This window comes from Corvus kubaryi, unplaced genomic scaffold, assembly GCF_017639235.1.
Source record: "Corvus kubaryi isolate FWS band 111438036 unplaced genomic scaffold, C.kubaryi_AGA036_p1.0 37398, whole genome shotgun sequence".
Lineage (NCBI taxonomy): Eukaryota > Metazoa > Chordata > Aves > Passeriformes > Corvidae > Corvus > Corvus kubaryi.
The window spans coordinates 7,490,624-7,505,992 of NW_024581137.1; positions in this window are offsets into that span (position 1 = coordinate 7,490,624).

Genomic DNA, 15,369 nt, shown 5'->3' on the forward strand with positions numbered 1-15,369 from the left:
AAACCCAGAAAATATCACCTAAACATCTCACTGCTTGAGAAGTTTTAAGAAAACAGCAGGGCCTCTGAGGTTACAGCTGCTCTAGGTTGTCTTGGTTTGAAAGACAGGTGTCTGCCAAGGAAGGCAGGAGTATCCCCTGGGGGAAAAAAAAAAAAATTGCAACCCCCTTCCCTCCAAATTATTACAATTTTGAAATTAAGGGGCTTTCAGGCAAAGATATGGGAAATAGGAATATCAGTTCTTTACTATTATATATATACATGCATAACAAGGCAAACAAACAGCAATAACTATGGCAGTAACAGCAAACAATCACAAACCCAGTCCCAGCCTTCTCGGCTGTCGGGCCCTTTTTCTCCCCTCGGGTGCAGTTCTGCTCGCAGCCGGCAGGGGCGCTGGCGGCTCCCGGTGAGCGGGGCAGGTGCGATGGTTCCCCCGCGGCTGCAGGGGGCGCTCCGGAGCGAGCTCGGGGAGCACACGGCACCGGTGGCCTGGGATCCCGGGAAGGGATGGAACAAAAGCTTCACAAACCCCTGGGCAGCCGATCCTGGTGTCCGGCTGGACCCTCGGGAACAACAGGCTGGAACAGCAGGGATGAGCACAAATCCCGGGTGGCAGACGAGATGTATCAAACTCCAGAGCTGCAGCGGGAACTCCAGGAGGTCTCAGCAGGCAGGACATGCAGGGCTACAGAGTAGCGAAGGCTCGAAGCAACAGCAGGGCAGGGTGGCTGCAGCCCGGCTCCCAGTGGGGCAGGGAAGGCGGGTTTGGGAATCCTGGGGTTTCTCTGGTAGAAGGAAAAGCAGAAGTCTCCAGTGCTGACGAATTCCTTCCAGCCTCCCTCTCTGTCCAAATGCTGGGAACTAACAGCCCACAAGCCCAGGTGAAAAAGAGTAGCCAGATGGACCCCTCCCTCTGTGGCCAGGTCTTTTGTTTTTCTTATGCACCCAGTAATTTGTCCCCCTGGCAACATGCATGGGGAAAATTCTTTAAGAGAAAAAGAAAACAGAAGGAGAACTCCTAAAACCCCAACAAGATAAAGAAAGATCATAGGATCAGTGGATAAATGAAGTGTGGCAGCCTGTCACTGTTTTCAGTGGATCAATATCATCTCAGCATCAGGATACTTGACATTCTCTTACCAGGAAGTGGCAAAGAGCACTCAGGTAGCACACTAGAGCCTACATCTGCCAGCTCTGGCAGACACAGCTTTTCTCTTGCAGCGTGGTTCTGGTAAGCCCTTTGCATATTACCCCTCACCTTCTCCTGTGTGACAGCAAGGATAGACCTCAATCCTGGGACTGAGATCCCAAGACCAAGGAGTCCTGGACATTGACACAGGCCTGCTCACAGGCTGAAAGCCATGCTCACACTCACCACATTACCAAAGAGGAAGGATTGAACCTATCAGATCATACATCTCTGACACCACCACTCTCAGAGGAGTAGCCTTGGCTTGTCACAAGTAAATAAGCCTTGAAGACTAGGGGATGGACAGATGTGAAGCTTCCATCCCTACTTGTTCAAGGCCCCATTTGGCTTATAATCTCACCAAAATGTCCATGGCAGCTTTTTCTGCACAGCACTGCTCTGCTTCAGGACTATTTGCTGTTTTCTCATCCTAGTCCTCATGGTCTGCATAAGTAACTTCCATTAGCAAGGGACACTACCTTGCTTTGACACCTGAATGATTTTTTTTCAGTTTCTTCATTCATTAGTAGGCAGTCAGAAGTATTTAGGAACAGCACTCAATTAGTAGAACTGTGTCAAGCTTAATTTTTTCATGACAGTCTTTATAAGTCACCTCTTGGTAATACTGAGTGTGGCATACTGTGTCAAGCACTCAGAAGAATGCAGATATGTGGATCATCTCCCAGAGAAAGAAAAGATGTCTACTTACTTGTAACTTGAATTCTTTGAGGTCTGCTGTCTACATCTTTGATTTTTTTCTGCCTCTCTCACCTTACTCTTGACTATTTCTGCTTGACTCACATTTTCAGAAGAGCTGAAGGAAAGAACATTCTCTCCTAGCCCGCATGTACATCTAAGAGGGGGGCAGATACTCAATCCACTATTGCTAAGGAAAAGGAACAGCTTAAATGCTGTGTCCTCTTGACCCACAATCATGAACACACACAACAGACACAGAATCTTAAGCAACTTTGATTACAGGAAAATGGCACCACTTGGGCCTGAGAACATGTGATTTCCTACACCCAGGGTTGCTTAGATATCTTCAAATTTAATTAAATATTTCGATTCCTATCCTACAAGAAAGAGAAATGACGCAAGGTTGCCTTATTACCACAGTCTTTCTAACTTCGTCCAGTGCTGCTGCAAATGTCACAGATGTTGCATATTTGGTAAGATAGCTAAGCTCCACCAGATATTCCTGGCTTATATAGCTATGTAAGCACAGATTTTGAAGAAACTGTATTACATTTGGAGTCACTTCAAGTCTTCTTTTGCAATGGAATGGTTATTTCTGGTGAAGGAACTAAAATAGAAAATAGGGCACAAAGTTGGCAGCATTGCTGACCTGTCATAAATATGCTTATGATTCTTACAAATTTACATTACAAATATTTTTAAGTGCTCCTGTTGAAACCCTGTGTTTTGGAAACATCAGCAAATCTTCACATTTTGAGTGAAAATAGAATCCCACTTTGATGACTGAATAAGTAATGGAATTACAGGAAAACAATCCTCTATGTCTCCTTTTGCTTAATAAACCATTGGTCAGTCATTTGGCAGACTTTCAACTTCCAGCTTCTCCTATTGACATGGATTACACTCCGGGAAGTATAATTAGGAATATGCTCCTGTGGAATAATTTTGGGTATAGCAGCCTACTGAAAAACACCTCAAGTTTCTAAAAAACAGCTCAAGTTTCTTAAAAAGTCAGAACAAAATGGCTTTTTGGACAAGAACAATGTGGTGAGACAGGCCCTTGTCTTAGGTATTGCCTTCCTTGCCTTTTTTTAACCTTGTCTTAAGTACGTACCATTTCTTAGGTATTATCTAGCCATACTTTCCTCCTTTCCAACTGCTCTTGCCAAGAAAACATAGTAAATCCAAGCCTACAGCAAATCTTGAGAGGCTCAGACATTTTCCCAGAGGAACGACACTGTAATCTGGCTGAGGCACATGAAAGTTTGGGTATTTCTAGGGTCTCTGCATTCCAAGATAAATAAAGCAGCAAACTCTTACACACACCTGCTGCACTCAACTGCTGGCAAATCATCAAGCTTCTCTTCCTGCAGGGAGACTTGGATAAGCAGCAGCCTTGCTTGGACTCCAGTCCAAGTAAGATCTGCAGGGAGAGGGTAAAGACTTCTTCAACCACCCTACCTAGCTGCCAGTCCTGGTGCTGTGACCTCCAGTTCTATCCTGGAAACCTGCACAGAAAGTTTTGCTGCCTGACTACAGGTTTAGTCAGCATCTTATTTGTACTGTTGATGAGTAAATGAATTTTGTTTATATCAGCACCATCTCCCTTGCCAAGAGCAGTAACAATACACATCTATTGGAAAATAAGGGCACACATTTCCATGGAAGGAAAAAAAATGGCTTGCTGTTGACACCTCCTTATAATTTTGGTTACTTCATGGTAGACACCACACCTAATAATATGTGCAACAGATTTTGCCAGTTGCTGATTTTCAAGTACTTGTAGGATATAATCTCTGCTCAGAAGGTAACCCCAACTAAAGCTATACAAATAAATGGAATCTTCATTTTAATGCCTACATTCGGGCCTTGCCCTTTGTTTAAAAAATAAAAAGAAAATAAATTCCTTCAACAGCATGTGAGTTAGAAGGAAATATTTTGTTGCTTTTCTGGGTAATTTTTCTGAGAAATTTTGAAATAAATGGTTCAACATCTTAATTTTGAATAAACTGAAAACACATTTTAACTTTTGAGATTTTTATCTTCTGTTTTCTTGGTACCAAGTCCTATTTAATGAATAGTGAGAATCCTGCTTGAAACAGTACATTTGTTTCAAAACACAATTCATTGGGGATCACTTGCCCATGTGTAAAATTGCTCAGTGCAGACTTTTGTGCAATGGCAGCCTCCCAGTGGACCATACTGACTGATTCTCCCCAGTTCATATAGATACCACAGCAGAAGCTCACTACTAACTCAGGAGCCTTTTAGTCTCTTTGTTCTGGAAGACTGTTCCGTTTCCTTGGTGATCATGTGGTTAGTTTAGATGCATTCAGCAGCATGGTAGCTTTTCTTCCTCTCAATTTTCTAGACCAGACATAACCAAATAAATCACTGCTGAGTAGTATGTGATATTTTCTCTAACATTCAGACAAATCTTGATAGAAAGGTTAAATTCTGTTTTCTCCCCTTTCAATAAGTATATTCCCCTCTTGTAAACTACAGCCTTTAATTCTTTTCACCATCATGGACTTGTACACAAAGAGGGACATATACTTTGGAGTATCCAGCCAAGAGGGGCCAACCTTCTAATCTGGAGTCAACTCATTGCTAGTAAAATCAAACACATTCAGTGAAGTGAATTGACCAGCTTTGAATGATAATTACACCAAAAAAAGTAAATTTCTGTTAGACACAAAAACTGTTGCCACCTAGGCAGTGTAGACACTTTACCAAATTTCTTTCTTATGAAGAAATAGATATACCATAAAATCTTCTGTATGCTTTGCTGGCAACTTCCCTGGCAGAATAGGTATCAAAAACGAGTTATGAGATTACATAGAGACTGGCACCATCACATACTTTCCTTTGCTGCACAGCCAAATTCAATTTTGTGCTGCTGACCCTTGCAGCCAAAATAAACATACAGCTGGGACAAAGTCGGCTGGTGACTCCCATTTGCTTAGCTTTGCCGGGGTTAAGGATGCTTGGAGTACTGCAGAGGCGTTGCCTCCAAGTCTCCAGGGCAAATGCCTTTTGCAGAGACCTACTTGAGTGACAAAGTACACTGAGCATCAAAGTAAACAATGCAAAATAACTACAGAACAGACACCTGGAAGATGGGGAACAGATCTGAACCTGAAAAGAGACACCCTTTTCTCCTGTATCCCTCCGGTGCCTGTGGTGTTCTCTCCCTCCAGTGGCACAAAGCTGGGTGTAGTAAAGCTGAAACTATGGATAATACAATGATTGCTAAAGGTTTTGATGAACTTTTGTTTTTCTTATAGATCACTTTTTACATTTTACATGAGAGAACCTCATGCTCACCTATAGTCTTCTCATTTCAAAGTTACAACAGAGCTCACATCCCCACAGCACTGGATCATAATTCTTGGGAATATAGGCCTCACCTTGGTCCATGCAGCTTTCATGAGTCATATTGCATCCCTTTCATGTGCCTCTTCTCTGAAGGCAGATGGGCATGAGCCCCAAACCAAACTCAGTTTTCAAGCAAGGCATTTAATGCAAGAGAAGCAGCTTACTTAATTGTTCTACCTCATGCATATTCCAACCAGTTCTGGAGAGCATCAGAAAGCTGGAGCCATCTGTGGTTTAGGTGGCCAAATAATAAAGAGTCTCTAGTACTTTTCAGCTTGAAGAGAGTGCCAAAAAGAAAATCAGAAAGAGACCAAGCAGATCTCATGACACTGCATCCCTCTGCGGTCTAGTTTAATTTCCTTGCTTCCACTCTAGCCCAAAGCTAACTTGCCCACTTCGGTTATAGCACTCTGCCAGTCTGACACAGCAATCACAGATACAGGTGCTTCCTTCTTCTCCTTGGCAATTTTATAATAGCAATTTCCCTTCAGCTATGGGTAGGGTGAGCATATGAAGAATACTTGACACCACAGGTTTTTTAGGGTGGGTGATTAGAAACACAAGTGATGCTGTGGGAATGCCCTGAGACTCACTGCCTCAGCTTCTTTGAAAATACAGCACTTTCTTTAGGTTGCAATTACAAGGTACTCAAAACAGATAATGGGCAACAGCCTTGCACACAGCTGTAACTCATTTAGAGAGCACTCTTCCTTTTCCTGGAGCTAATGCTGTGGAGAAGCTCTTCCATCCTTCTTTTGGATTGGTTTATTGTAATGCCTTTTTCTATTTTGATCAAGTTTATTGCTACAGAGGTAAGTTATTGTCTGACTTATTTCACATGCCTATTTTATGTAGTGCACGTTGAACCATGCCTTTGCTGGTGCTCCAGCATGTAGAAGCTTAGCTACAGCCCCAAGGGTTGCATCAGTTGTCACTATGAATTCTTTTGATCCAAAAGAGATCATGTCTTGTCTTAGGCATGCGTGCTTATCTCAAATAGCAATGTCATTGCACATAGATAAATAAGAGTATTTTGTGTTGCTCTTCCTCCCTCTGTGCTCTGCTTGGTGCTTTGTTTTGAATGCGTACAGTTACTCCTTTATATGGTGCTGAGTAGAGACTAAAATGTCTCACCATTCCTCCTGTCCCTCCTGATGACAGAAGTCAAACTCCATAGACCAAACAAGTCTAGTAGAGAAAAAGAGCTCTCACATATCTGTTTTTGTTAGAAAGCGTGGGCTACTGTGGGGCAGATTTGGCTACAAAGAGATCAGTAACAAGGGAATCCAGTCCGGTGGCTGTCTCCTGTTGCTCTTTCAATGATGCCTACCTTTTTAATGATGCCCAGCTATCTGCCCTGCTCTGACTGTGAGGGGCTCCCTGAGCACCATTAGCTTGGCCTCACTGCCATCGGTGGCAACAGTGCGGCCAAACTTTCTCCGAGTTCTGAGCACAAGATATGAGCAACCAACACAGGAGCCAAAGGATGCTTAGCTCTATGAAAGAAGCAACATAGCAAACGTTTTCATGAGGTCTGTGTACCATTGATGAATAGTCACACCAGGTTTAAGCTGGTTATAGGCTGAAGCCAGTGATCACACTTGCAGGGGCAAGAGCTTGCAGTGAAATACATGCATTTCCCTGGATAATTGTATTAATATTATTGCTGCAACTATTACTGAGTTATTAGAGTCACTAAGTTTAATAGTTATCTGCAAAGAAAGACAAGCTATTAAGGCAAGGCACTCACTATTAAGTACCTTACAGCAATCCTTTGAAGGCTGTCATTGGAGAAGCAGAGCCTGGCTAAAGGTCCTGCTAAACTGGTTTCAAGGAGCAGGGCAGAAATCCATCAAAGCAAAAAACCAAAGGACTCTTGGTTCAGTGATGACATCAGGCTCTTGGCCAAGTGCAGAGATTGTGTTAATGTTTTGTATTATGCCAATATAGATGCAAGTCGTTATCCCTCTTTCTCTTGACCAGAAATGTTGCAGCCAGAAGACAAACATCCTGACAGATGAAGGGGAAAGGAATGACCTGATATAAAATATAATGATTTTGTATCAGATGATGGAGAGCAAGTCTGATAGAGGCATTATTCAGCAGCACAGGATTCCAGCTTAAAGGACCTGCACTCAATTTGTTGGTCCTCTCTTCAGTCCCTGTGTGATCTTGAACTAGCCAGACACTGTGCTTCCCCTTTGGAGAACACAGCAGGCAGTTCTTCCCTGCCTCCCTGCGTGTTTGTGAGGATGTGCTCAGGCACAATACTACAGGCTGTCAGTCTGTGGGAAGAGACACCAGTAAGACAACGGACCTGAGTGTTCCATAGCACCACCAAGCTGTGGTTCCAATGCTGCCTTGCCATCTTCCACTCTCCAAGGCACATATTAAACTGGAAATACAAATACCACCTCTCTTGTAGATCAGATGTACTGATTACTTCAGGAGTTTTCAAAGGATTCATCCAGCAGATCTTTAGAACATAAAACTTTGTTATCTGTCACTCACTGAAAATCAATCAATAAAAATTTTAACACCCATTTTTTAGTTATCTAGAAAAGCCAAGTAATTTACTGGCAATCACAATACAGCTTATGGTAAATGAATGTATTTTAACAACCAACGCCACTTTACATTTTCTATTGGAACTTGGTAGATTAGTGAGACAATAAATTCTGGAAATAGATACAAGGTACTCACAAATGGCACTGTGACACATGAGATTTAAGTGAATGCCAGTAGTTGTACCTCACTCCTAGGTTATGTGCGTGCTCACTGAGTTCAGTAGCAAAAGTGTCACCAAGTGTAATAACAGCTGGTCTGACAACCATTCACTGGTTTGCTGTGAGCCAGTACTTTGAGGGCCACAGCTACAGAAAGCTCAGCTTTCTGCAGAGTCCTTGCTCTTCATCCTGAAATGTCACAGCAGGAGTAGGTAGTCTTATTGCGCTGCCAGAAATCACTGGTGGAGACCAAGAGCACTGCAGTAATCAAGCTACAAAAGCAACTTGCCACGTAGAGTCAATGGAATATGTTTGTCTAAGCAACATTTTCTATGCTAATTAAAATGGATACATGCCACTCAGATCTGAAATTAAAAAGAAACACAGAAATCCAGTCTATCATTATATTGCTTTGTTACCTCTGAGAATGTATTCCCATTCATAAAAAAATTCTTTGGCATGCACAAATATCGTGTAACACTCTCAAGAGGAAGATCCTGTCTCATCAGAAACCGGTTGAAGTACTTAAGGATGCAGAAAAGGAATAACTTCACCAAAAGAAACCCCTTTCTGCAATTGTCTATGCATTAGCATGCAGTAAAGAGGCAGGCATTGGATATTTGGAGCAATTCATTCTGGCGGGACAGAATTAACTCACGCTGCATGTGTGGTCTCATGCCAGTCACCTTCAGAAGTACGTGATGGATAAACCTCTCAGAAAGGTTTATGTACAGTGAGGAGGGCATCAGGATTGCAAATGTATGTAGATCAAACAGAATGCGCATTATAGTAACTGAGGAAGTCCTGAAAACAACCATTTCCTCAGACATAATTTTTTTTCCTAAATATTGTGGTTCAGCAATAGTTGGTCACTGGATGGCCCACTTTGCCTGGGTGTTACCCGGGCCCTCAAAGTAAAGGCCACTGTGGTTAGTGGCAACACAATTGGGTAGGAAATCAATCCATTAAAGGGGTGAATCTTATCTTTAGTGTCTTAGAAACACAAATTTCAATCCCAGGGATGTTAGGATTGCAGGATATGGGCACAGACAGAATGCTGTCACGTACCTTAGCTCAGCAGCAATGGCCAGCCCTCAAAAAAGAAACAGCCAGGCCATTTACAGCCGAGGGGTTGGTTTACTGAGGGTACAAAACCTCTCTGCTCCTGAGCACAGCTTTTCTCTGCTCTTCTCCTTCAGGGTTTCCTTGCACACACCTGCAGCTTGTACATCCTAGCCACACAGTGAGGCTCGGGGCGGCAGTGAGCCGGCTCTCCCTTCTCTCCTCCTGCACCTGCATCCCAGAGATGCCAGTGCAGAAATTCCTAAATGGCTCAGGCTGCTCACAGACCTCAAACATTGCTTTTATATACAAAGCTGCATGTTGGGAACTGGTTAGCCAGCTTGAACTATGAATCAGCTTTACGCTGCTGTGTTTCCTCCAGAGCATTCACCTTTGGGGCAAGAATACCATTCATGTGTTCCGGCTTTCAATCCACGTTTGACAAGAGATGGTGTATGAAAGCAGGCTTCCCTTGTGATAATACCACCTTTCCCCCCCTTCCACAACTCACAATGAGATCACTAATGCTCATCCTGCAAGTATTCGACATGTTACAAAAAAAGAGAAAACATGAATTTCAGTTTTTCATTTTACAAACTTAGTTTTCTCATTCCTTGTCTGCACATGCCAAAGGAAGACAAGAATAATTTTCTCCCAGCTGGCACCACACAGGATTTTTTATCTCTTGACACATATAAAGACCCAAGCAGTTCAACTGTAGCTAATTTCCAGAACTGCAGGTGCGGAACCAGCCAGTCAGTACAACTAAAGCAGGGCTGTAGAAGCCTGTACATTATATACATTTAGAGTTTTTAAGTCTTCCAAAAAGCAATGGGTTGTTTAAGTAACTTCTATCTAATCCCTTGGCTGTTACCTCCCATAAAACATTAAACAAATCCTTTACTGAAGAAGAAAAAAATCTTTTTCTCTAAATTGCCTTTTTTTTTTTGCAAGGTGCTTCAGTTCATTGGATTTGACCTTCTGTAGGTACTCCACAAATCCTTGTATTTTAACTTTCATAGTCTGACTTTTCTTATTGTCAGTTGCTTCCACGTTAACACTGACTGCACCACCCAAAGGTCTCTTAGGAAAAATAAATATCTAATTGAACTTTGACGTACTTACAGAGAAGAGATGATCTGGCTGATTGTATGGAACTCTGTTGTACCCTCAAAAGATGCAATGCATTAGTTCCCTCATGTCTCCTCCATCTTTCTGCACCAAAATCCAAAGGCAGAAGCCATTTATCACTGGCTACGTCTGTCATATTGTTTCTCATGTCAAAGGAGGTCTTGCACGAAGTCAACTTGATGCATCCTGTCATTAAACAATCTGATATTTATCCCATGCAAGAGAGGAGGAAAAATGGGAAAGGCTGCTATTGATCATTAGGCTTCATCGCCATGATTTCCTGCCTGGGTTAGAACACTTGGGTTTTATTCATTTTTTTATCTGTCTATTTATTTATTGATGCAGGATGCATTCCTATTATCCTATATAATCTGTGACTACACAAAAGTCTTACATTGATATTATAATACAAAACAAACTATTTGAAGAGAAAAAATTGCATGTGAATGGATGCAAGAAGGCACAAATAAGGGACATCCTTTAGATCCTTCCTTCCTAACAGTTCGAAGCAAAGTTATTTTCACACTGCTTTGATGTTCAAATGCTATCTGTACTATATACTATGCAGTTCTATGGCCTGGGGGGTAATTAGGATTTACGCATTCTTCTAAAATCATTCAGTGGGTGTCACCCCTATATTTAAGCTATGTAAACACTCAAATGTTTTCACCTTTGTCGCGGGTTCGGTTTGTAACCAGGCAGAAACACCAATTTAGTGTAGTGGTTTGGCCCAAAATACTCATTACTGTTTATCTGCTGTGAGATAAGAATTAGGAGAAATGCAAAACAGGCACCAAACTTGAAAGAATATAAAGAAGTTTATTAACAGACCTAAAAGAGGAAAGGAAAAAAAAAATTATACCACCTTCAGAACTCTCCTCCTCCCCCCACCTTCCTCCTTTCTCCCACTGAAAATGTAAAAAGACAACCCTTAAGATGTTCAGTCTGTTTACCACTTCCATAATAACCTTGTTCAGTCCATTTAGAAAGAGAAGTCTCTTCTTGCTCGTGCTATGAAAACATTATCACAACGAGACAGCCGCCCACTTCCAAATATTGTTCAGTCCATTTAGGAAGAGGTCTCTCTGCTCCCATGTGAGTCCCTTCCCCCGACTTGCAGCTTTTCCCGCAACTGCTTTCGAGGGTCCACTCTTGAAGTTTTTTGGGGTACAATTTTAAGGTTGAGCCGTTCAGAAACAAAAAACAGAGGCCCTTCTCCTTCCCTGGGAGCAAAGGGTCTTCATCATCTTCATCGTTAGGACTATCTCTGGGAGCATCTCTAGGGACTGAGGTTTTCTCCTTTCCCGTTTGGAGCAAAAGTCCTCATCTGGTCCATCTCTCCCTGTCCAAGCTTCTCATGAAATTACAGCTGCGTCAGCATCTGCCTATCTCAGCGCAGGTGCTTTTGCTTACGAGTTGAACACTCCACCCCCCATATCTTCATGAAATTACAACAGGATACTCTGATATATCATAGCTTCACAAAAGAATTTCAGCTTTAAGCATCTCCTCTCTCTCTTCCTTCAGGTTTTCAGCTCTTCACAGCAATAAAAAGGGTTAATCTCACCTTGGCCTTGCAGCTTCGCAGCTGGAATGTTGAATTTTTCTTATCGCAGTGGAGAGGGGGGAGAGCCGAGCCGCTTCGTCTGCCCACGGCAAGGCAGTGGGGGGGGTTCCACGGCTGGAACAGGTCCATGGCTCCAGGATGGCCGTGGCCTGGCCCAGCCTGGCCCGAGCAGGGCCTGGCCGGGCCCGCTGGCCCCCACACGGGGCCTGCAGCCACCTGTTCCAGCACCGGAAACGAGAGAGAGCTTGGAGGGGGAGTTTGCCTATTCTTAAATGTGGATCACAGAGGTGGTCACAACTTTAAGTGGCTTAGAGAATTGTCCACATTCAAACTGGCCAGCTGATAGGTTCTATCAGTTCCCAGAGGAAACTGTAAGCACCCCTTAGCAAGGACATCCCTTCCGGGACTATGCTTGTTAACCTATGACAACCTTTTAAGCAAGGGCTGTATCTGCCTTATTTGTTCTCCTAATGCCTGTCCCCTACCTGTAGAAAGAAACAAATTGTTGGTGTCCCTTACGTAGATACAGAGGGCTTGCTTTGGGTTTTGAGAGCAACAGCTGGGAAAAGCATCTGTTACCAAAGCAAATACAAATACTTCAATACAATGCATACAGAATACATACAATTATTTACAATACTGCGGGGACTTTGGAATTCATCATGTGAAAAGAAGAATGAAGGCGCTTGCTGGTTAGCAGAAGTATTTGCACCATTTGAATTTCTGACACCTTTGTAGGTACAACTGATTTTTTTTAGTCTAACTAACTACATGCAAGACTCTACAAGTCAACACTGCTAGAAATTCCTCCTAAAATGTTGTATTAGCCCACTGAAAACTGTCTGAGAGCAAAGACACAAGGAAGAGATAATTTTCCAGCAAATTAGAGTGCAAGTAATATGAAATATTGATCTGAAATCATAAGCCCATGAGAATCTTATTTAAAAAAGCTGCCTGAACTGGACAACACATCCTTCCACATAAAGCAGCACAATTTTCTCTATGATACCTGGTCTCATCAGCTCCAGCCTGGTTTATTATTAATTACTTCTTAGAGATGCAGCTGTAGCTGGGAAAGCTAAATGTAGTGGTGTCTGGTAGAGATTTTTCCTTCATATTAATCCCTTTTATGTCTGAATTAAAGCCAGAGGCTATGGAAGTTAATTCTATGCTGGTCATGCTAGAACTATAATAACTTGTGAAAACTGCAGCCTTGACAGAGAGAATTAATCACTGCTTACATGTATGGGCTTGTGAAACCAAGCAAAGGTTTACATCACTAGGAAATGCATTTTTCTTTTGCAGATTGAAGGACGTGAATCTACGTGCTCATTCAACATCTTGGCACCATGAAACAGGGATTAAAAAAATAAACATTTTTACCACTTTTACAGAAGAAATTGGATTTGCCAAGACATTTAAAAATACAAAGTTGAAAGATTTATTTGTGTAGGATTAAATGGGGCAGCTGAGAAAGTGAAGGCTGGCAGAAGAGCTGGCAGTGTAGTTACCCCCACCATGCAGCTATGTTCCTGCCCCAATCAGTGCCATTAAATTTAACATGGAGACAGTGCAGAGCCAGAGAAGACCGCTGGTGGTCCAGGAAGCTCACAGTATGTCCTGGGAGCTGGTTGCTAAAACCTTCTGAAGCTAGGTCAGGATTGTAATCTCTCTGGCATGCAGGTTCCTCCATACAATCCCTGACCCAGAGCACAAAGCCGGACTTGGAAAGCACCCATCTGAGCAACAACTAGTCACTCAATGTTACTTGTAAGATCACAGTGGCTAGAGTGCCTAACAGGGGATCCAGATTCAGATCCTTCTGCTATGGATTCAAAATACTCTCCCACTTCCTAGGCATGTACTTTCATCTACATACCCACTGAGCCATCCCTGTTTAGGTTGTGGGATGAAATGAGGCTGTTGTGTAGCTGGCAGGAGCTGTGAGGCAAGGGAGGCTGAGCAAAAAGGGAGACTGATGATAACCTGGCAGTGGCAGCACTTGAAGTCCTAGGGGGCTCATTCTGAGCTGTCATTCCTCATACACGTATATGTGCTTAACTTGCTTAATCTTAGATAGTCAAACATCAAAGGAGCACAGTTCCAGGCAGCAAGCACCACCCTGCTTTGCACCTATGGTCTTTGCCTATTTCCCTCTCCTTCCAGCTCCCTGTTTACATCCCTCGCTGTACAGTAACCAAACGCAACATGGAGGTTAGGTCCCTCTGTCAGGATGCATGGGATGCAGGAGTAAATCCCTTTGCCCTGAGATAGGAAGTGATGCAGATAGCTCCATTCTTAGGTAAATGCTCCAACTATTAGACAATTATACAAATCAAAGGAAAGAGAAGTCCTGCCTCATTTTTTAGGCAAGAAGCTGGTTGCTGAGCTTTGTTCCAAATTACTTTCTGCCTGCAAACACATTAAGTCTGTTCAGAGATTTCAGCATTATTAACCCAGACCCCTCTCTGTCTCATTTATGAACTGCTATAGTGCTACATAAGGTGCTGAGCAAGCAGACCCTAAATTCTTCAGAGAGAGGCTTGCCTGTTGCTTTGTATTTGGGCTGCATTCAGACAGAGACATTTAAATCCCCTTGAGGATCTGATGTATCTAAGTGCCTGTTCAATATCCCAGAAGAATTCTCCAGTGAAGGAAAGAACCAAGTGGAGAAATTTTCAGTCTTTAATCAATTATTAATCTGTGAGAGCATCTACTCTTAAGAGTACCAGTCTCGTACTATGCCCAGGCTCTTACCTTTAATAATTCACTTTGGACTGAAGAACCCTAAATTATTGAGACCCACTTTTAATTCTCTGTATATCTATTGAGAATTGCTTATCTTCGCTATGTCTAATAATTATTTTCACTTGTTTTCCTTTAGTAATGCACTAAGTTAAATAGTTTCTATAACCTTGACCTTTGCCCCTACATTTCCATTCAAATTCTGCCAAACATTCCCCATACTCAAAAAGCAAGCATGGGCATGCAGGTTTTTTTTCCAATTAGGAAAACAAGGAGATACAAACTTGAAAGGAAATCATATTTCTATGACAGCACTTTCTAGTTGCTACAGTGTAAAAACGATGTTGGTTAACCCTGTAGCCAGACAGCATTTGCAGGTATTTAGAAGAACAGACATAGAAAACATGATTGCTCAAATTCTCAGGGCAGGAAACTGCCACAATGTATGCCATGATGAATGAGTTGAGGCCCTACTCATTTTAAAGAAAGATGCCTTGCCAGACCTCAGCAACTCTAAAGTGATAAAACTCCTCAGAATACTTTCACGAAACCTCTCTCTGGATTTTAGTGACAGCAGTGTTTCCCTGCTCCGTCTCGCTGCATTGGGCTGCACAGGGATTTGCCTACAAGTCATGAGAGCCGGTGGCACTCTGCAACACGACAATCACTGCAGTCAGGTCTCAGCGCCATTGCAGCAAGCAAAGGAGGACTGCAAATCATCTCAGGTTAAACTGGCAAATTTCTGTGGGCTCAGACTCAAGTTACATAAAACAACACAGACCTCAGCAGCTTTGATTCATAGGCACTTCGATGAGCTGTTTTTTGTCACTGGAGTGACTTCCCTAAAGCTAGACCTTAAGTACACATCAC